The following is a 22,887-nucleotide window of genomic DNA, read 5'->3' as shown; positions in this document are numbered from 1 at the left end:
TAGTAGACCTCACAGTGAAATGCTGAATACAACAGGTGTAGTAGACCTCACAGTGAAATGCTGAATACAACAGGTGTAGTAGACCTCACAGTGAAATGCTGAATACAACAGGTGTAGTAGACCTCACAGTGAAATGCTGAATACAACAGGTGTAGTAGACCTCACAGTGAAATGCTGAATACAACAGGTGTAGTAGACCTCACAGTGAAATGCTGAATACAACAGGTGTAGTAGACCTCACAGTGAAATGCTGAATACAACAGGTGTAGTAGACCTCACAGTGAAATGCTGAATACAACAGGTGTAGTAGACCTCACAGTGAAATGCTGAATACAACAGGTGTAGTAGACCTCACAGTGAAATGCTGAATACAACAGGTGTAGTAGACCTCACAGTGAAATGCTGAATACAACAGGTGTAGTAGACCTTACAGTGAAATGCTGAATACAACAGGTGTAGTAGACCTTACAGTGAAATGCTGAATACAACAGGTGTAGTAGACCTCACAGTGAAATGCTGAATACAACAGGTGTAGTAGACCTCACAGTGAAATGCTGAATACAACAGGTGTAGTAGACCTCACAGTGAAATGCTGAATACAACAGGTGTAGTAGACCTCACAGTGAAATGCTGAATACAACAGGTGTAGTAGACCTACAGTGAAATGCTGAATACAACAGGTGTAGTAGACCTCACAGTGAAATGCTGAATACAACAGGTGTAGTAGACCTCACAGTGAAATGCTGAATACAACAGGTGTAGTAGACCTCACAGTGAAATGCTGAATACAACAGGTGTAGTAGACCTCACAGTGAAATGCTGAATACAACAGGTGTAGTAGACCTCACAGTGAAATGCTGAATACAACAGGTGTAGTAGACCTCACAGTGAAATGCTGAATACAACAGGTGTAGTAGACCTCACAGTGAAATGCTGAATACAACAGGTGTAGTAGACCTCACAGTGAAATGCTGAATACAACAGGTGTAGTAGACCTCACAGTGAAATGCTGAATACAACAGGTGTAGTAGACCTCACAGTGAAATGCTGAATACAACAGGTGTAGTAGACCTCACAGTGAAATGCTGAATACAACAGGTGTAGTAGACCTCACAGTGAAATGCTGAATACAACAGGTGTAGTAGACCTCACAGTGAAATGCTGAATACAACAGGTGTAGTAGACCTCACAGTGAAATGCTGAATACAACAGGTGTAGTAGACCTTACAGTGAAATGCTGAATACAACAGGTGTAGTAGACCTTACAGTGAAATGCTGAATACAACAGGTGTAGTAGACCTCACAGTGTAAAAGTGACTATGCAGAAATAACAGGTGTAGTAGACCTCATCACAGAGGGGGTGTAAATAGTGACTATGCAGAAATAACAGAGAGTGACAGTGGTATGATAGGGGGGGGTGTAAATAGTGGCCATTTGATTAGATGTTCAGGAGTCTTATGGCTTGGGGGTAGAAACTGTTGCCTTGGGGGTAGAATCCGTTTAGAAGCCTCTTGGACCTAGACTTGGGGCTCCGGTACCGCTTGCTGTATATCCTCACTATGTCCACTTGATCTATTTTGTATAATGTATATAAAGTGTACATTCTGTCTCTGTATGTTGTCTATGGCAGGCAGCACCATATCACACCACATCGCCAAGTCAAATTCTGAGTATGTGTAAAATGTACGAATAAAGGGGTTTCTGAAAGGTTGTGACTCTTGAGTTTATCAGTGGGTTTAAAGTATATTTACTTTTACTCAAGTATGACAATTGGGTTCTTTGTCCTTTGTCGGGTTAACTAGACTTCAAGCTTTTAACTAGACTTCTATCTAACCCAACAGCGCCCCCCAGCGGGCGACACGGTGCCAATACACAACCCGAGAGAAACAACAAGGACAACAACTAACATCCCGTCTCAGTCTCACCCTGTAGAGAGAAGACAGCATATGAGCTGAAGACTCGGTGGCTTTGTTTCATCTCAGATAGTAACAGAGGTAACGGTAGATAAATAACTATCTATCGCCTTCTTCCGGTCTATTCCTAATGGGAGAATAACTAATAAGCTCACCGATTGGCTACCGACTGTTATCAGTTAGTGTCTGGACCACAACACGGAACGGGACGGTGACTTACTGCACGGTGCGACATCCCTTCCGATTCCATGGTGTGTTGAAGTCGCACAGGTTAACTCTTCAAGAGAAAGCTTTATAAAGCTAGATACACACAGAAATGTTCATTTAAAAAGCGTCTGTTTTAGCGGATAGCCTCATACTCTGCTTCCCATGTGACAGCGGTGTTTCTCTGTTATTGGTCCGGTCGGGCAGCCCACTGCTCCATATACGGTTCCACCTTGTAGTTTTCTCTGTTGCGTTTCACCCCCGATTACAAATAATACTCTTCCATTCAATCATTTCCAAGACCACACAAAAAAGGTTTTTAACATTGTTTGTTTGATATTGTACCGTGAAATACAATATAACCTCCTGTCTGTAGTTACAGTGAGAGGATTCATGTATCTCTCGACGAGGACCGTGTTGTTTTAAATGATAAAAGGTAAAAGAGACCTCGCTGTCTTTAAGACACATTATTGTAAACTCAGTGTCTGTATTTTTAGGTTTGATGAGCAGTAACACCAAAGATGTGTATCACTAACCCTGTGGTGCCGCTGCCAAAGCTTATTGTGTTACCATTTGACTCTGTCTCTACCATTACCATCCACAGGAGGGCGACTTTTCCCGACTGCCTTGGCTTGTGTCCAACAGGCGGAGGCTGTAATACTGTGGATGGCCACCAGGTTGTGCCAATACCCCACACATAATTTATCAGAACCTTGGTTGTGTATAGTCTATGGATATTAACCATGGGCTATCTTCGTTATGATTGATGAGTGCAGAACAGCAGTATTGTTAGGAGACCTGTTGAAGCTAGGAGTTTGTCTCAAATGGCACCCTATTCCCTACATAGTGAACTACTTTTGGCCCTAGATGATACAATAGACTCAAGAATAAAACAGAGCTCACAGACAGAGCTGCGGGAAGCATGGAGCTGGAGGTGCTGCAGCATCCCCAGTGCAGCGATACAGCTGTTTGTAGGGAGGAAACAAATCTGTGTCCCCCACCAGAAAAAAAACCCTCAGCACCCCCAAACTACTTCCCGTGGCTATACTCACAGATGACCAAGAGATATCAGACAACGCATTGAAAATATTGTCATTTTATTGATAAACACACACTGCTATAAAAGCTGTGAAGCTGTGGATCAATTCAGTTTGTCCTTTAGAAATGTCAGCAGACAGAACAGTCTAAAGTAGCTTCCTCTCCCCTCCCCTCCTCCTCTCCTCTCCAATCTCTCTTCTCCTCCTCTCTCCTCTCCCTCCCCTCCTCCTCCTCCTCTCCAATCTCTCTTCCCCTCTCTTCTTCCCTCTCTTCTCCTCCAATCTCTCTTCCCCTCTCTCCTCTCTTCTCTCTCTCATCTTCCTCCCTCCCCTCTCTCCTCTCTTCTCCCTCTCTTCTCCTCCTCTCTCATCTCTCCTCTCATCTCTCTTCCCCTCTCCTCTCTTCTCCCCTCTCCTCTCCTCCTCTCTCTCTCTCTTCTCTCCTCTCCAATCTCTCTTCCCCTCTCTCCTCCTCTCCTCTCCAATCTCTCTTCCCCTCCTCTCTTCTCCCCTCTCTCTCTCTCCCTCTCCTCCTCTCCTCCCTCTCCCCTCCTCTCTCCTCCTCTCTCACCCCTCTCCAATCTCTCTTCTTCCCTCTCTCCTCTCTTCTTCTCCCCTCTCTCTTCTCTCATCTCCCCTCTCTTCCCCTCATCTCTCTTTCTCATCCTCTCTCCTCTCTCTCCTCCCCCTCCTCTCCTCTCCAATCTCTCTTCCCCTCCTCTCCTCCCTCTCCCTCCCTCCCCTCCCCCCTCCCCTCCTCCCTTCTCCTCTCCTCTACACATCTATCCAAAGCATTTGATTGGTGTAAGAAATAGGCCTAAAAATGCCACAGGACAAGAGGCTGGGCATAAACAGGAAGCAGCAGATAACTGTGTCTCATTCATTGGTTGTTCTTAGGAGTAAAGGTGCAATCAGGTGAGAGAAAGAGGGAGAGGGCGGGTCAATGTGTAGTAATATTCGCAGGTATAGGACTGTGCTTCAAGTTGAACTAAAACAACTCACACAAACACACACACAAACACACACACGTAAACACTACACTTGTGCTATCCCTCTCACTCTCGTCTTAAGGCAGAGTACGATGCAAAGCTCTAAAACACAGTGTCAGAATATCCTTGGTATTAAATGGTCATAATAACATCCAATAACAACTAAAGCGATCATGCATCCTTATTGCTCTCAGAGTACTGAACGCAGCATAATGATGTACATGATGATCAGGTGAACATTAGAATAAAGACCATGCTTTTATCATTACACAACAACATGGAGGAGAGGCATACGGTAACCATAACAATGATATGTGGTAGTCAGGGCTGTCGCTAGGTAACACAGCCTAACTACCGTTAACAACAACAACAACTAACACGGTCTTCGTTCATGCTAAATACTTAAAACACAAAACAAAGCAGAGTTATTAAGGCATTATGATGGTGAGTGAACGGTAGCATTTAGCAGTTAGCATCCGTTAGCATTTATCATTCAGCTAATTTGACAGTAAGGTAGGTAGCTACTACATTCCGACTGCTGCTGGTGTTAGCATGTAGCATGTGTCTGAGTGTGCTGTCGTAGATCAGTGGTTGTGCTTCAGGTCTCTGTACTCAAGTCAGTCTGGGAAAAACTGGTTGATCAGCTACAACGCTAGCACTTAGCAGTTAGCCTCCATTAGCATCAGTTAGCATCAGACAGTTCAGTCTCCATGACATCATCTGGGAGAAGTTTGTTTGTCCAGTTAAGAGAATTCCACAGCGTTCCAGAATGTTGTGAAGGGTTCCAGATGCAGGCTGTAGCCAATCACAGCGTAGTCGGCTGGCCAACTGCTGCAACCAGGAAGTGACAGAGATGACATAAGGTTTGATGACCAGTTATAACAACTGTACATTAGTGGTGCAGTTATAATAGTCGTGTGTGTGTGTGTGTGTGTGTGTGTGTGTGTGTGTGTGTGTGTGTGTGTGTGTGTGTGTGTGTGTGTGTGTGTGTGTGTGTGTGTGTGTGTGTGTGTGTGTGTGTGTGTGTGTGTGTGTGTGTGTGTGTGTGTGTGTGTGTGTGTGTCTCACCGTGTGATGTGGCATAGCAGTCGTGACAGCTCAGCAGCCCGTTACGGATCCTAACGTCTGTTCCTGAACTGGTGTCACCTAGCTGTACCTTACACACTCCACACTAACAAACACACAGAGAGGTGAGAGAGAGAGGTGAGAGAGAGGTGAGAGAGAGAGGTGAGAGAGAGAGGTGAGAGAGAAAGAGAGGTGAGAGAATGAGAGAGAGAGAGAGGTGAGAGAGAGAGGTGAGAGAGAGAGAGAGAGAGAGAGAGAGAGGTGAGAAAGAGAGAGAGAGAGGGAGAGGTGAGAAAGAGAGAGAGAGAGGGAGAGGTGAGAGAGAGAGAGAGGTGAGAGAGAGAGAGGTGAGAGAGAGAGAGAGAGAGAGGTGAGAGAGAGGTGAGAGAGAGAGGTGAGAGAGAGAGAGAGAGAGATGAGAGGTGAGAGAAGAGAGAGGTGAGAAAAGAGAGGTGAGAGAGAGAGGTGAGAGAGAGAGGTGAGAGAGAGAGAGAGAGAGAGAGGTGAGAGAAAGAGGATGAGAGAGAGAGAGAGAGAGAGAGGTGAGAGAGTGAGAGAGAGAGAGAGGTGAGAGAGAGGTGAGAGAGAGAGGTGAGAGAGAGAGGTGAGAGAGAGAGAGTGAGAGAGAGGTGAGAGAAGAGAGGAGAGAGAGAGAGAAGAGAGGTGAGAAAGAGGTGAGAGAGAGAGGGAGAGAGAGAGAGGTGAGAGAAAGAGAGGTGAGAGAGAGAGGTGAGAGAGAGAGAGGTGAGAGAAAGAGAGGAGAGAGAGAGAGAGAGTGGTGAGAGAAAGAGAGGTGAGAGAGAGAGAGAAAGAGAGAGAGAGAGGTGAGAGAGAGGTGAGAGAAAGAGAGGTGAGAGAGAGGTGAGAGAAGAGAGGTGAGAGAGGAGAGAGAGAGAGAGAGAGAGAGGTGAGAGAGGTGAGAGAGAGAGGTGAGAGAGAGAGGTGAGAGAGAGAGAGAGAGAGAGAGAGAGAGAGGAGAGAGAGAGAGAGGTGAGAGAGAGAGGTGAGAGAAAGAGGTGAGAGAGAGAGAGGTGAGAGAGAGAGGTGAGAGAGAGAGGTGAGAGAGAGAGAGAGGTGAGAGAGAGAGAGGTGAGAGAGAGAGAGGTGAGAGAGAGTTGAGAGAGAGGTGAGAGAGAGTTGAGAGAGAGAAAGAGAGGTGAGAAAGAGAGAGAGAGTAATGTGAGAGCATTGTATATGTGTGTGTGTGTGTGTGTGTGTGTGTGTACCTTAAAGCAGGTTAGGTGGAAGTACAGGCCCAGCGTGTCGATGTTCATAGCTGTTCCTTTCCCCAGCGCCTGATTACAACCTGAGCACTGACGCTTACCACTCACACACCTATACACACACACACACACACACACACACACACACACACACACACACACACACACACACACACACACACACACACACACACACACACACACACACACACACACACACACACACACACACACACACACACACACACACACACACACACACAAAATACAATTTAACTGCTGCAAATCAAATCACAGGTGTAGACCTCACAGTGAAATGCTGACTGCCCAGCCCTTAACCAACAGGTGTTGTAGACCTCACAGTGAAATGCTGACTGCCCAGCCCTTAACCAACAGGTGTTGTAGACCTCACAGTGAAATGCTGACTGCCCAGCCCTTAACCAACAGGTGTTGTAGACCTCACAGTGAAATGCTGACTGCCCAGCCCTTAACTAACAGGTGTAGACCTCACAGTGAAATGCTGACTGACCAGCCCTTAACCAACAGGTGTAGACCTCACAGTGAAATGCTGACTGCCCAGCCCTTAACCAACAGGTGTTGTAGACCTCACAGTGAAATGCTGACTGACCAGCCCTTAACCAACAGGTGTTGTAGACCTCACAGTGAAATGCTGACTGACCAGCCCTTAACCAACAGGTGTTGTAGACCTCACAGTGAAATGCTGACTGCCCAGCCCTTAACCAACAGGTGTTGTAGACCTCACAGTGAAATGCTGACTGCCCAGCCCTTAACCAACAGGTGTTGTAGACCTCACAGTGAAATGCAGACTGACCAGCCCTTAACCAACAGGTGTAGACCTCACAGTGAAATGCTGACTGACCAGCCCTTAACCAACAGGTGTAGACCTCACAGTGAAATGCAGACTGACCAGCCCTTAACCAACAGGTGTAGACCTCACAGTGAAATGCTGACTGACAAGCCCTTAACCAACAGGTGTAGACCTCACAGTGAAATGCTGACTGACCAGCCCTTAACCAACAGGTGTAGACCTCACAGTGAAATGCTGACTGACCAGCCCTTAACCAACAGGTGTAGACCTCACAGTGAAATGCTGACTGCCCAGCCCTTAACCAACAGGTGTAGACCTCACAGTGAAATGCAGACTGACCAGCCCTTAACCAACAGGTGTAGACCTCACAGTGAAATGCTGACTGACCAGCCCTTAACCAACAGGTGTAGACCTCACAGTGAAATGCAGAACCAGCCCTTAACCAACAGGTGTAGACCTCACAGTGAAATGCTGACTGCCCAACCTTAACCAAAGGTGTTGTAGACCTCACAGTGAAATGACTGACCAGCCCTTAACCAACAGGTGTTGTAGACCTCACAGTGAAAAGACTGACCAGCCCTTAACCAACAGGTGTAGACCTCACAGTGAAATGCTGACTATACCAGCCCTTAACCAACAGGTGTTGTAGACCTCACAGTGAAATGCAGACTGACCAGCCCTTAACCAACAGGTGTAGACCTCACAGTGAAATGCTGACTGACCAGCCGTTAACCAACAGGTGTAGACCTCACAGTGAAATGCTGACTGCCCAGCCCTTAACCAACAGGTGTAGACCTCACAGTGAAATGCTGACTGACCAGCCCTTAACCAACAGGTGTAGACCTCACAGTGAAATGCTGACTGACCAGCCCTTAACCAACAGGTGTAGACCTCACAGTGAAATGCTGACTGACCAGCCCTTAACCAACAGGTGTAGACCTCACAGTGAAATGCTGACTGACCAGCCCTTAACCAACAGGTGTAGACCTCACAGTGAAATGCAGACTGACCAGCCCTTAACCAACAGGTGTAGACCTCACAGTGAAATGCTGACTGACCAGCCCTTAACCAACAGGTGTAGACCTCACAGTGAAATGCAGACTGACCAGCCCTTAACCAACAGGTGTAGACCTCACAGTGAAATGCAGACTGACCAGCCCTTAACCAACAGGTGTAGACCTCACAGTGAAATGCTGCCTGCCCAGCCCTTAACCAACAGGTGTAGACCTCACAGTGAAATGCAGACTGCCCAGACCTTAACCAACATAGACCTCACAGTGAAATGCTGACTGACCAGCCCTTAACCAACAGGTGTAGACCTCACAGTGAAATGCTGACTGACCAGCCCTTAACCAACAGGTGTAGACCTCACAGTGAAATGCTGACTGACCAGCCCTTAACCAACAGGTGTAGACCTCACAGTGAAATGCTGACTAGCCCTTAACCAACAGGTGTAGACCTCACAGTGAAATGCTGACTGACCAGCCCTTAACCAACAGGTGTAGACCTCACAGTGAAATACTGAGGATGTCACCATAACCCTTAACCAACAGTTGATACAGGCTACAGTCTACTCAGTCAACAAATAACCTATACCATAACATACAGGCTACAGCTCAACATAACCTAGTAACTACTAGTCAACATACCTATACCATAACATACAGGCTACAGTCTACTAGTCAACATAACCTATACCATAACATACAGGCTACAGTCTACTAGTCAACATAACCTATACCATAACATACAGGCTACAGTCTACTAGTCAACATAACCTATACCATAACATACAGGCTACAGTCTACTAGTCAACATAACCTATAGTAACATACAGGCTACAGTCTACTAGTCAACATAACCTATACCATAACATACAGGCTACAGTCTACTAGTCAACATAACCTATACCATAACATACAGGCTACAGTCTACTAGTCAACATAACCTATACCATAACATACAGGCTACAGTCTACTAGTCAACATAACCTATACCATAACATACAGGCTACAGTCTACTAGTCAACATAACCTATACCATAACATACAGGCTACAGTCTACTAGTCAACATAACCTATACCATAACATACAGGCTACAGTCTACTAGTCAACATAACCTATACCATAACATACAGGCTACAGTCTACTAGTCAACATAACCTATACCATAACATACAGGCTACAGTCTACTAGTCAACATAACCTATACCATAACATACAGGCTACAGTCTACTAGTCAACATAACCTATACCATAACATACAGGCTACAGTCTACTAGTCAACATAACCTATACCATAACATACAGGCTACAGTCTACTAGTCAACATAACCTATACCATAACATACAGGCTACAGTCTACTAGTCAACATAACCTATACCATAACATACAGGCTACAGTCTACTAGTCAACATAACCTATACCATAACATACAGGCTACAGTCTACTAGTCAACATAACCTATACCATAACATACAGGCTACAGTCTACTAGTCAACATAACCTATACCATAACATACAGGCTACAGTCTACTAGTCAACATAACCTATACCATAACATACAGGCTACAGTCTACTAGTCAACATAACCTATACCATAACATACAGGCTACAGTCTACTAGTCAACATAACCTATACATAACCTATACCATAACATACAGGCTACAGTCTACTAGTCAACATAACCTATACCATAACATACAGGCTACAGTCTACTAGTCAACATAACCTATACCATAACATACAGGCTACAGTCTACTAGTCAACATAACCTATACCATAACATACAGGCTACAGTCTACTAGTCAACATAACCTATACCATAACATACAGGCTACAGTCTACTAGTCAACATAACCTATACCATAACATACAGGCTACAGTCTACTAGTCAACATAACCTATACCATAACATACAGGCTACAGTCTACTAGTCAACATAACCTATACCATAACATACAGGCTACAGTCTACTAGTCAACATAACCTATACCATAACATACAGGCTACAGTCTACTAGTCAACATAACCTATACCATAACATACAGGCTACAGTCTACTAGTCAACATAACCTATACCATAACATACAGGCTACAGTCTACTAGTCAACATAACCTATACCATAACATACAGGCTACAGTCTACTAGTCAACATAACCTATACCATAACATACAGGCTACAGTCTACTAGTCAACATAACCTATACCATAACATACAGGCTACAGTCTACTAGTCAACATAACCTATACCATAACATACAGGCTACAGTCTACTAGTCAACATAACCTATACCATAACATACAGGCTACAGTCTACTAGTCAACATAACCTATACCATAACATACAGGCTACAGTCTACTAGTCAACATAACCTATACCATAACATACAGGCTACAGTCTACTAGTCAACATAACCTATACCATAACATACAGGCTACAGTCTACTAGTCAACATAACCTATACCATAACATACAGGCTACAGTCTACTAGTCAACATAACCTATACCATAACATACAGGCTACAGTCTACTAGTCAACATAACCTATACCATAACATACAGGCTACAGTCTACTAGTCAACATAACCTATACCATAACATACAGGCTACAGTCTACTAGTCAACATAACCTATACCATAACATACAGGCTACAGTCTACTAGTCAACATAACCTATACCATAACATACAGGCTACAGTCTACTAGTCAACATAACCTATACCATAACATACAGGCTACAGTCTACTAGTCAACATAACCTATACCATAACATACAGTCTACAGTCTACTATACCATAACATACAGGCTACAGTCCTAACCATAACATACAGGCTACAGTCTACTAGTCAACATAACCTATACCATAACATACAGGCTACAGTCTACTAGTCAACATAACCTATACCATAACATACAGGCTACAGTCTACAGTCAACATAACACCATAACATACAGGCTACAGTACAACATAACCTATACCATAACATACAGGCTACAGTCTACTAGTCAACATAACCTATACCATAACATACAGGCTACAGTCTACTAGTCACATAACCTATACCATAACATACAGGCTACAGTCTACACTAGTCAACATAACCTATACCATAACATACAGGCTACAGTCTACTAGTCAACATAACCTATACCATAACATACAGGCTACAGTCTACTAGTCAACATAACCTATACCATAACATACAGGCTACAGTCTACTAGTCATAACATACAGGCTACAGTCTACTAGTCAACATAACCTATACCATAACTACAGGCTACAGTCTACTAGTCAACATAACCACCATAACTACAGGCTACAGTCTACAGTCAACATAACCTATACCATAACATACAGGCTACAGTCTACTAGTAACCTATACCATAACTACAGGCTACAGTCTACAGTCAACTACACCATAACATACAGGCTACAGTCTACTAGTCAACTAACCTATACCATAACATACAGGCTACAGTCTACTAGTCAACATAACCAGTACCATAACATACAGGCTACAGTCTACTAGCATAACACCATAACTACAGGCTACAGTCTACAGTCAACATAACCTATACCATAACATACAGGCTACAGTCTACTAGTCAACATAACCTATACCATAACATACAGGCTACTCTACAGTCTACAGTCTAACCATACCTAACATACAGGCTACAGTCTACTAGTCAACATAACCTACAGCTACAGTCTACAGGCTACAGTCTACTAGTCAACATAACCTATACCATAACATACAGGCTACAGTCTACAGTCAACTAACCAGTACCATACAGGCTACAGTCTACTAGTCTACAGTACCTACAGGCTACAGTCTACAGGCTACAGGCTACAGGCTACAGTCAACTACACCATAACTACAGGCTACAGTCTACAGGCTACAGTAACTACAGGCTACAGTCTACAGTCTAACAGTACCTACATACAGGCTACAGTCTACAGGCTACAGTCTAACATACACAGGCTACAGTCTACAGGAACACAGTCTACAGGCTACAGTCTACAGTCTACAGGTCAGCTACAGGCTACAGTCTACAGGCTACAGGCTACAGTCTACAGGCTACAGTCTACAGGCTACAGTCAGTCTGGGCTACAGGCTACAGGCTACAGCCTACAGGCTACAGTCTACAGTCTACAGGCTACAGGCTACAGTCTACAGGCTACAGTCTACAGGCTACAGTATACAGGCTACAGTCTATAGGCTACAGTCTATAGGCTACAGTCTACAGGCTACAGTCTACAGTCTACAGCTACAGTCTACAGTCTACAGGCTACAGTCTACAGGCTACAGTCTACAGGCTACAGGCTTTTATCCATCACGTTAAATGCTCGCGGAGAAAGAGGATGTTGCTCATTCAACAAGGCGTGTGAACGTGTCAACGTGCGTATGAACGGCCTAAGAATAAATGTTGTCCATTGACAGTCCATGTTAATTCCAGACGGTTTGTTTAAGCACTCAGTTACGCGGTGAGACGGATCAGTAACTAGGTTCATTTAGTCCCCATGTCCCCCCTCATGAGTGTGTACCTGCTGGGGGAGGGCGGTTGAGGTGATGATGGGGATGATGAAGGTGGATGTGGGCCCTCATACGATCCTGACCTGGTGGCCAACACACACACACACACACACTGATTACAGCAGAGCTACGTATCACACACACACACACACACACACACACACACACACACACACACACACACACACACACACACACACACACACACACACACACACACACACACACACACACACACACACACACACACACACACACACACACACACACACACACACACACACACTGACTACAGCAGAGCTATGTATCACACACCTCTTGACGGCGCAGGGCTGGTTGCGGTCCAGAGACGTCTCCTGACCCCTGGATGACTCACAGTCCCATGATGCATCTGTCACAACACAACACTAGTTACCATGGTTATAGTACTAACCCCGACTTTCCTTCCTTCCTGTGTGTGTGTATGGGCACCTCTGTGTGTGTGTGTGTGTGTGTGTGTGTGTGTGTGTGTGTGTGTGTGTGTGTGTGTGTGTGTGTGTGTGTGTGTGTGTGTGTGTGTGTGTGTGTGTGTGTGTGTGTGTGTGTGTGTGTGTGTGTGTGTGTATGTGTATGTGCTAACCAGTTTTGGGGAAGATACTGAAAATATAGTTCACCAAGCTACCAATTACTGATCACTGGTAACAGCTACACTAAAGCTTAAGAAAAACATAGTTTACTGAACTAAAGTTACTGAGAAAAATAGCTCACTACTTCCAAACTAAAAGATATAATATCTAAATATAAAATGTCAGACTTCAAACTGGAAGACCAGACCCCTCTGTCGTCAGATGATAACAGAATGTGTAATTATGCTATTAAACACAGCAAGTGAGAATCAGGTCTGATGAGGAAAAGAAAGGACATTCCTGTCTACTACACCGCTACATGGTAAAACAGTAGTGTAGTTCCAGTAGTTAGCTACACCGATACATGGTAAAACAGTAGTGTAGTTCCAGTAGTTAGCTACACCGCTACATGGTAAAACAGTAGTGTAGTTCCAGTAGTTAGCTACACCGCTACATGGTAAAACAGTAGTGTAGTTCCAGTAGTTAGCTACATCTCTACATGGTAAAACAGTAGTGTAGTTCCAGTAGTTAGCTACACCGCTACATGGTAAAACAGTAGTGTAGTTCCAGTAGTTAGCTACACCGCTACATGGTAAAACAGTAGTGTAGTTCCAGTAGTTAGCTACACCGCTACATGGTAAAACAGTAGTGTGTAGTTCCAGTAGTTAGCTATACCGCTACATGGTATAACAGTAGTGTAGTTCCAGTAGTTAGCTACACCGCTACTAGTGTAGTTCCAGTAGTTAGCTACACCGCTACATGGTATAACAGTAGTGTAGTTCCAGTAGTTAGCTACACCGCTACATGGTATAACAGTAGTGTAGTTCCAGTAGTTAGCTATACCGCTACATGGTAAAACAGTAGTGTAGTTCCAGTAGTTAGCTACACCGCTACATGGTATAACAGTAGTGTGTAGTTCCAGTAGTTAGCTATACCGCTACTAGTGTAGTTCCAGTAGTGTAGTTCCGGTAGTTAGCTACACCGCTACATGGTAAAACAGTAGTGTGTAGTTCCAGTAGTTAGCTACACCGCTACATGGTAAAACAGTAGTGTGTAGTTCCAGTAGTTAGCTACACCGCTACATGGTATAACAGTAGTGTAGTTCCAGTAGTTAGCTACACCGCTACATGGTATAACAGTAGTGTAGTTCCAGTAGTTAGCTACACCGCTACTAGTGTAGTTCCAGTAGTTAGCTACACCGCTACATGGTATAACAGTAGTGTAGTTCCAGTAGTTAGCTACACCGCTACATGGTATAACAGTAGTGTAGTTCCAGTAGTTAGCTATACCGCTACATGGTAAAACAGTAGTGTAGTTCCAGTAGTTAGCTACACCGCTACATGGTATAACAGTAGTGTGTAGTTCCAGTAGTTAGCTATACCGCTACTAGTGTAGTTCCAGTAGTGTAGTTCCGGTAGTTAGCTACACCGCTACATGGTAAAACAGTAGGGTGTAGTTCCAGTAGTTATCTACACCGCTACATGGTAAAACAGTAGTGTGTAGTTCCAGTAGTTAGCTACACCGCTACATGGTATAACAGTAGTGTAGTTCCAGTAGTTAGCTACACCGCTACATGGTATAACAGTAGTGTAGTTCCAGTAGTTAGCTACACCGCTACATGGTAAAACAGTAGTGTAGTTCCAGTAGTTAGCTACACCGCTACATGGTAAAACAGTAGTGTAGTTCCAGTAGTTAGCTACACCGCTACATGGTATAACAGTAGTGTAGTTCCAGTAGTTAGCTACACCACTACATGGTAAAACAGTAGTGTAGTTCCAGTAGTTAGCTACGCCGCTACTAGTGTAGTTCCAGTAGTGTAGTTCCGGTAGTTAGCTACACCGCTACATGGTGAAACAGTAGTGTAGTTCCAGTAGTTAGCTACACCGCTACTAGTGTAGTTCCAGTAGTGTAGTTCCAGTAGTTAGCTACACCGCTACATGGTATAACAGTAGTGTAGTTCCAGTAGTTAGCTACACCGCTACATGGTATAACAGTAGTGTAGTTCCAGTAGTTAGCTACACCACTACATGGTATAACAGTAGTGTAGTTCCAGTAGTTAGCTACACCGCTACATGGTATAACAGTAGTGTAGTTCCAGTAGTTAGCTACACCGCTACATGGTAAAACAGTAGTGTAGTTCCAGTAGTTAGCTACACCGCTACATGGTAAAACAGTAGTGTAGTTCCAGTAGTTAGCTATACCGCTACATGGTATAACAGTAGTGTAGTTCCAGTAGTTAGCTACACCACTACATGGTAAAACAGTAGTGTAGTTCCAGTAGTTAGCTACGCCGCTACTAGTGTAGTTCCAGTAGTGTAGTTCCGGTAGTTAGCTACACCGCTACATGGTGAAACAGTAGTGTAGTTCCAGTAGTTAGCTACGCCGCTACTAGTGTAGTTCCAGTAGTGTAGTTCCGGTAGTTAGCTACACCGCTACATGGTAAAACAGTAGTGTAGTTCCAGTAGTTAGCTACACCGCTACTAGTGTAGTTCCAGTAGTGTAGTTCCAGTAGTTAGCTACACCGCTACATGGTAAAACAGTAGTGTAGTTCCGGTAGTTAGCTACACCGCTACATGGTATAACAGTAGTGTAGTTCCAGTAGTTAGCTACACCGCTACATGGTAAAACAGTAGTGTAGTTCCAGTAGTTAGCTACACCGCTACATGGTAAAACAGTAGTGTAGTTCCAGTAGTTAGCTACACCGCTACATGGTAAAACAGTAGTGTAGTTCCAGTAGTTAGCTACACCGCTACATGGTAAAACAGTAGTGTAGTTCCAGTAGTTAGCTACACTGCTACATGGTAAAACAGTAGTGTAGTTCCAGTAGTTAGCTACACTGCTACATGGTAAAACAGTAGTGTAGTTCCAGTAGTTAGCTACACTGCTACATGGTAAAACAGTAGTGTAGTTCCAGTAGTTAGCTACACCGCTACATGGTAAAACAGTAGTGTAGTTCCAGTAGTTAGCTACACCGCTACATGGTAAAACAGTAGTGTAGTTCCAGTAGTTAGCTACACCGCTACATGGTAAAACAGTAGTGTAGTTCCAGTAGTTAGCTACACCGCTACATGGTAAAACAGTAGTGTGTAGTTCCAGTAGTTAGCTATACCGCTACATGGTATAACAGTAGTGTAGTTCCAGTAGTTAGCTACACCGCTACTAGTGTAGTTCCAGTAGTTAGCTACACCGCTACATGGTATAACAGTAGTGTAGTTCCAGTAGTTAGCTACACTGCTACATGGTAAAACAGTAGTGTAGTTCCAGTAGTTAGCTACACTGCTACATGGTAAAACAGTAGTGTAGTTCCAGTAGTTAGCTACACCGCTACATGGTAAAACAGTAGTGTAGTTCCAGTAGTTAGCTACACCGCTACATGGTAAAACAGTAGTGTAGTTCCAGTAGTGTAGTTCCGGTAGTTAGCTACACCGCTACATGGTGAAACAGTAGTGTAGTTCCAGTAGTTAGCTACGCCGCTACTAGTGTAGTTCCAGTAGTGTAGTTCCGGTAGTTAGCTACACCGCTACATGGTAAAACAGTAGTGTAGTTCCAGTAGTTAGCTACACCGCTACTAGTGTAGTTCCAGTAGTGTAGTTCCAGTAGTTAGCTACACCGCTACATGGTAAAACAGTAGTGTAGTTCCAGTAGTTAGCTACACCGCTACATGGTAAAACAGTAGTGTAGTTCCAGTAGTTAGCTACACCGCTACATGGTAAAACAGTAGTGTAGTTCCAGTAGTTAGCTACACCGCTACATGGTAAAACAGTAGTGTAGTTCCAGTAGTTAGCTACACTGCTACATGGTAAAACAGTAGTGTAGTTCCAGTAGTTAGCTACACTGCTACATGGTAAAACAGTAGTGTAGTTCCAGTAGTTAGCTACACTGCTACATGGTAAAACAGTAGTGTAGTTCCAGTAGTTAGCTACACTGCTACATGGTAAAACAGTAGTGTAGTTCCAGTAGTTAGCTACACTGCTACATGGTAAAACAGTAGTGTAGTTCCAGTAGTTAGCTACACCGCTACATGGTAAAACAGTAGTGTAGTTCCAGTAGTTAGCTACACCGCTACATGGTAAAACAGTAGTGTAGTTCCAGTAGTTAGCTACACCGCTACATGGTAAAACAGTAGTGTAGTTCCAGTAGTTAGCTACACCGCTACTAGTGTAGTTAAAACAGCTACATGGTATAACAGTAGTTCCAGTAGTTAGCTATACCGCTACATGGTATAACAGTAGTGTAGTTCCAGTAGTTAGCTACACCGCATGGTAAAACTAGTGTAGTTCCAGTAGTTAGCTACACCGCTACATGGTATAACAGTAGTGTAGTTCCAGTAGTTAGCTACACTGCTACATGGTAAAACAGTAGTGTAGTTCCAGTAGTTAGCTACACTGCTACATGGTAAAACAGTAGTGTAGTTCCAGTAGTTAGCTACACCGCTACATGGTAAAACAGTAGTGTAGTTCCAGTAGTTAGCTACACCGCTACATGGTAAAACAGTAGTGTAGTTCCAGTAGTGTAGTTCCGGTAGTTAGCTACACCGCTACATGGTGAAACAGTAGTGTAGTTCCAGTAGTTAGCTACGCCGCTACTAGTGTAGTTCCAGTAGTGTAGTTCCGGTAGTTAGCTACACCGCTACATGGTAAAACAGTAGTGTAGTTCCAGTAGTTAGCTACACCGCTACTAGTGTAGTTCCAGTAGTGTAGTTCCAGTAGTTAGCTACACCGCTACATGGTAAAACAGTAGTGTAGTTCCAGTAGTTAGCTATACCGCTACATGGTAAAACAGTGAACTAACACCAAGCGACTGTAAAATGTCATTAAACAACTAGTTGAACTACACGTAGTTCACTACTCCCCAACACTGGTGCTAACCCTATATAAATTGTATCTGGGATAATGCAGGCTGATCCTGGCCGTTCTGATGAGAGATTGCTTCTGTCTTACAGATCTGTTGTGCCGGAACGATCACTTCTGTCTGAACAACGAGCTCTGTGGGAGTTGGATGAGAAAGGGCCGTTGCCGTCTCCTCCAGGATCTTCTTCTCCTGGAAACAGGAGAAGATGCACATGATGATAATTACTGATAATAGAGGACTCATTACAGGGCTAATGCTAAAGGCTAATGATTTTGTCAGGGCTAATGCTAAAGGCTAATGTGTGTGTCAGGGCTATTGCTAAAGGCTAATGTGTGTGTCAGGACTAATACTAAAGGTTAATGTGTGTCAGGGCTAATGCTAAATGCTAATGTGTGTGTCAGGGCTAATGCTAAAGGCTAATGTGTGTGTCAGGGCTAAAGGCTAATGTGTGTGTCAGGGCTAATGCTAAAGGCTAATGTGTGTGTCAGGGCTAATGCTAAAGGCTAATGTGTGTGTCAGTGCTATTGCTAAAGGCTAATGTGTGTGTCAGGGATAATGCTAAAGGCTAATGTGTTTGTCAGGGCTAATGCTAAAGGCTAATGTGTGTGTCAGGGCTATTGCTAAAGGCTAATGTGTGTGTCAGGACTAATACTAAAGGTTAATGTGTGTCAGGGCTAATGCTAAATGCTAATGTGTGTGTCAGGGCTAATGCTAAAGGCTAATGTGTGTGTCAGGGCTAAAGGCTAATGTGTGTCAGGGCTAATGCTAAAGGCTAATGTGTGTGTCAGGGCTAATGCTAAAGGCTAATGTGTGTGTCAGGGCTAATGCTAAAGGCTAATGTGTGTGTCAGTGCTATTGCTAAAGGCTAATGTGTGTGTCAGGGCTAATGCTAAAGGCTAATGTGTGTGTCAGGGCTAATGCTAAAGGCTAATGTGTGTGTCAGTGCTATTGCTAAAGGCTAATGTGTGTGTCAGGGCTAATGCTAAAGGCTAATGTGTGTGTCAGGGCTAATGCTAAAGGCTAATGTGTGTGTCAGTGCTATTGCTAAAGGCTAATGTGTGTGTCAGGGCTAATGCTAAAGGCTAATGTGTGTGTCAGTGCTATTGCTAAAGGCTAATGTGTGTGTCAGGGCTAATGCTAAAGGCTAATGTGTGTGTCAGGGCTAATGCTAAAGGCTAATATGTGTGTCAGTGCTATTGCTAAAGGCTAATGTGTGTGTCAGTGCTATTGCTAAAGGCTAATGTGTGTGTCAGGGCTAATGCTAAAGGCTAATGTGTGTGTCAGGGCTAATGCTAAAGGCTAATGTGTGTGTCAGTGCTATTGCTAAAGGCTAATGTGTGTGTCAGTGCTATTGCTAAAGGCTAATGTGTGTGTCAGGGCTAATGCTAAAGGCTAATGTGTTTGCTACCTCTTCCTTGTGTCTTCGTTCTTCCTCGTCCACCTCTCTCTGCGCTCTCTCCCACTCCCCTTTCAGTTTCTCCTGCTCCCTGAGGTACTGCTCCTGCAGACACACACCACATACACACACGCAAGCACGTCACACACACACAAACACACACGTCACAAATCACACACATTAATGTGAAAACGACATCAGGGTGATGATAACAGTGAAGCTTCCTCCACCTCTATCCTCCTCCACCCTCCCTGTCCCATACCTGACTGTAACTATCCTCCTCCACTGTCCCTGTCCCTGTCCCATACCTGACTGTAACTATCCTCCTCCACTGTCCCTGTCCCATACCTGGCTGTAACTATCCTCCTCCACCCTCCCTGTCCCATACCTGACTCTAACTATCCTCCTCCACTGTCCCTGTCCCTGTCCCATACCTGGCTGTAACTATCCTCCTCCACTGTCCCTGTCCCTGTCCCATACCTGACTGTAACTATCCTCCTCCACTGTCCCTGTCCCATACCTGGCTGTAACTATCCTCCTCCACTGTCCCTGTCCCATACCTGACTGTAACTATCCTCCTCCACTGTCCCTGTCCCTGTCCCATACCTGACTGTAACTATCCTCCTCCACTGTCCCTCTCCCTGTCCCATACCTGGCTGTAACTATCCTCCTCCACTGTCCCTGTCCCATACCTGACTGTAACTATCCTCCTCCACTGTCCCTGTCCCTGTCCCATACCTGGCTGTAACTATCCTCCTCCACTGTCCCTGTCCCTGTCCCATTCCTGGCTGTAACTATCCTCCTCCACTGTCCCTGTCCCATACCTGGCTGTAACTATCCTCCTCCACTGTCCCTGTCCCATACCTGACTGTAACTATCCTCCTCCACTGTCCCTGTCCCTGTCCCATACCTGGCTGTAACTATCCTCCTCCACTGTCCCTGTCCCATACCTGGCTGTAACTATCCTCCTCCACTGTCCCTGTCCCATTCCTGGCTGTAACTATCCTCCTCCACTGTCCCTGTCCCATACCTGGCTGTAACTATCCTCCTCCACTGTCCCTGTCCCTGTCCCATTCCTGACTGTAACTATCCTCCTCCACTGTCCCTGTCCCATACCTGACTAACTATCCTCCTCCACCCTCCCTGTCCCTGTCCCTGTCCCATACCTGGCTGTAACTCTCCTCCTCCACTGTCCCTGTCCCTGTCCCATACCTGGCTGTAACTATCCTCCTCCACTGTCCCTGTCCCTGTCCCATACCTGGCTGTAACTATCCTCCCTCCACTGTCCCTGTCCCATACCTGGCTGTAACTATCCTCCTCCACTGTCCCTGTCCCTGTCCCATACCTGACTGTAACTATCCTCCTCCACTGTCCCTGTCCCATACCTGGCTGTAACTATCCTCCTCCACTGTCCCTGTCCCACTGTCCCTGTCCCTGTCCCATACCTGGCTGTAACTATCCTCCTCCACTGTCCCTGTCCCATACCTGACTGTAACTATCCTCCTCCACTGTCCCTGTCCCTATCCCATACCTGGCTGTAACTATCCTCCTCCACTGTCCCTGTCCCATACCTGGCTGTAACTATCCTCCTCCACTGTCCCTGTCCCATACCTGGCTGTAACTATCCTCCTCCACTGTCCCTGTCCCTGTCCCATACCTGACTGTAACTATCCTCCTCCACTGTCCCTGTCCCATACTGTAACTATCCTCCTCCACTGTCCCTCTCCCTGTCCCATACCTGGCTGTAACTATCCTCCTCCACTGTCCCTGTCCCATACCTGACTGTAACTATCCTCCTCCACTGTCCCTGTCCCTGTCCCATACCTGGCTGTAACTATCCTCCTCCACTGTCCCTGTCCCTGTCCCATTCCTGGCTGTAACTATCCTCCTCCACTGTCCCTGTCCCATACCTGGCTGTAACTATCCTCCTCCACTGTCCCTGTCCCATACCTGACTGTAACTATCCTCCTCCACTGTCCCTGTCCCTGTCCCATACCTGGCTGTAACTATCCTCCTCCACTGTCCCTGTCCCATACCTGGCTGTAACTATCCTCCTCCACTGTCCCTGTCCCATTCCTGGCTGTAACTATCCTCCTCCACTGTCCCTGTCCCATACCTGGCTGTAACTATCCTCCTCCACTGTCCCTGTCCCTGTCCCATTCCTGACTGTAACTATCCTCCTCCACTGTCCCTGTCCCATACCTGACTAACTATCCTCCTCCACCCTCCCTGTCCCTGTCCCTGTCCCATACCTGGCTGTAACTCTCCTCCTCCACTGTCCCTGTCCCTGTCCCATACCTGGCTGTAACTATCCTCCTCCACTGTCCCTGTCCCTGTCCCATACCTGGCTGTAACTATCCTCCTCCACTGTCCCTGTCCCATACCTGGCTGTAACTATCCTCCTCCACTGTCCCTGTCCCTGTCCCATACCTGGCTGTAACTATCCTCCTCCACTGTCCCTGTCCCATACCTGACTAACTATCCTCCTCCACCCTCCCTGTCCCTGTCCCTGTCCCATACCTGGCTGTAACTATCCTCCTCCACTGTCCCTGACCCTGTCCCATACCTGGCTGTAAATCCTCCTCCCTCCTCCACTGTCCCTGTCCCTGTCCCTGTCCCATACCTGGCTGTAACTATCCTCCCTCCACCCTGTCCCTGTCCCTGTAACTATCCCTGTCCCATACCTGGCTGTAACTATCCTCCTCCACTGTCCCTGTCCCTGTCCCATACCTGGCTGTAACTATCCTCCTCCACTGTCCCTGTCCCTCTCATGTTATCACCTCAACTGTTATCTCCTCTCCCGTTATCTCCTCTCCCGTTATCTCCTTTCCCGTTATCTCCTCTCCCGTTATCTCCTCTCCTGTTAACTCCTCTCCTGTGGTCTCCTCTCCTGTTATCTCCTCTCCTGTTATCACCTCTCCTGTTATCACCTCTCCTGTAGTCTCCTCTCACACACCTGTAGGAATCTCTCCTGTTATCTCCTCTCCTGTTATCTCCTCTCCTGTAGTCTCCTCTCCCGTAGTCTCCTCTCACACACCTGTAGGAATCTCTCCTGTTATCTCCTCTCCTGTTATCTCCTCTCCTGTAGTCTCCTCTCACACACCTGTAGGAATCTCTCCTGTTATCTCCCCTCCCGTTATCTCCTCTCCCGTTAACTCCTCTCCTGTTAACTCCTCTCCTGTGGTCTCCTCTCCTGTTATTTCCTCTCCTGTTATCTCCTCTCCTGTTAT

The 22,887-nt window shown here is 45.5% G+C and overlaps 2 long non-coding RNA genes across 4 annotated transcripts; both read right to left on the bottom strand.

Moving 5' to 3' along the window:
* Positions 1 to 3,911: 3,911 nt before the first annotated feature.
* On the bottom strand, positions 3,912 to 12,875 carry LOC124021214. Its single transcript, XR_006836226.1, has 4 exons — positions 12,817 to 12,875; positions 6,435 to 6,543; positions 5,212 to 5,314; positions 3,912 to 4,974 (listed from the first exon to the last, which is right to left on the bottom strand). It is a non-coding gene; the product is annotated as an uncharacterized LOC124021214 (long non-coding RNA).
* Positions 12,876 to 13,118: 243 nt separating this feature from the next.
* Positions 13,119 to 22,786, bottom strand: LOC124021213. 3 transcript variants are annotated; one of them, XR_006836223.1, is made up of 4 exons: positions 22,761 to 22,786; positions 19,670 to 19,762; positions 18,351 to 18,450; positions 13,119 to 13,196 (listed from the first exon to the last, which is right to left on the bottom strand). It is a non-coding gene; the product is annotated as an uncharacterized LOC124021213 (long non-coding RNA). The 3 variants fall into 3 exon arrangements; XR_006836224.1 differs by lacking the exon at positions 22,761 to 22,786 and adding an exon at positions 22,695 to 22,751; XR_006836225.1 differs by lacking the exon at positions 22,761 to 22,786 and adding an exon at positions 22,438 to 22,460.
* Between the last annotated feature and the right edge of the window lie 101 nt (positions 22,787 to 22,887).

This window comes from Oncorhynchus gorbuscha, unplaced genomic scaffold (genome assembly GCF_021184085.1).
Source record: "Oncorhynchus gorbuscha isolate QuinsamMale2020 ecotype Even-year unplaced genomic scaffold, OgorEven_v1.0 Un_scaffold_1091, whole genome shotgun sequence".
Classification (NCBI taxonomy): domain Eukaryota; kingdom Metazoa; phylum Chordata; class Actinopteri; order Salmoniformes; family Salmonidae; genus Oncorhynchus; species Oncorhynchus gorbuscha.
The sequence above is the reverse complement of the archived record's forward strand: the minus strand, read 5'-3'. Positions and strand labels throughout refer to the sequence as shown.